We start from the raw sequence: 662 nt of genomic DNA, 5'->3' as shown, positions 1-662 counted from the left end.
CTGACCTCGAAATCTGAGGGTTGCGGGTTCGAACCGTCACACCAAACATGCTCGCCGTGGGGACGTTATAATGTCACGGTCAATTCCACTATTCCTGGTAAAAGTAGCCCAAGAGTTGGCGGTGGGTGGCACTAGCTGCCTTCCCTCTAGTCTTACACTGCTGAATTAGGGACGACTAGCGCAGATAGCCCTCGTAGCTTTGTGCGAAATTCAAAACAAACCAAACCAGTGAAGCAGCACATATTTCATTCTTAACATGGTAAGTTCATAGGAATCATAACTAATACGCAAGCATCTTTTAAACGATACAAAATTTCTCATCACACCACAAAGGGGCGGAGTTTGATTTGGTGTGGTGTTTGTCATGCGCAAAGCTATAGAATTGGCCCCTGTGCTCCACCCGCATATTCTTAGCGTCGTGCCCTCACATTTATCGCTTCATGACTGTAGAGACGTGCACACACCTTGCTCTCTTCCCCAGTAAGTTCGTACATGAGAAAACTATTTTCAGTCACCTACTTAGTTAGGCCTAATATCGACATCGTCTGATAGATTTCTTCTGAGGCCTTAACACGTAAAGCCGTTTTAACATGATCTGAGGCTTCCTGGGTATGAAAGAAAACATTCTTTAAATCATATTTGTGAATTTTGAGTGAGGGTTG

Source organism: Tachypleus tridentatus, chromosome 4 (assembly GCF_004210375.1).
Source record: "Tachypleus tridentatus isolate NWPU-2018 chromosome 4, ASM421037v1, whole genome shotgun sequence".
NCBI lineage: Eukaryota > Metazoa > Arthropoda > Merostomata > Xiphosura > Limulidae > Tachypleus > Tachypleus tridentatus.
This window is presented reverse-complemented; position numbering follows the sequence as displayed.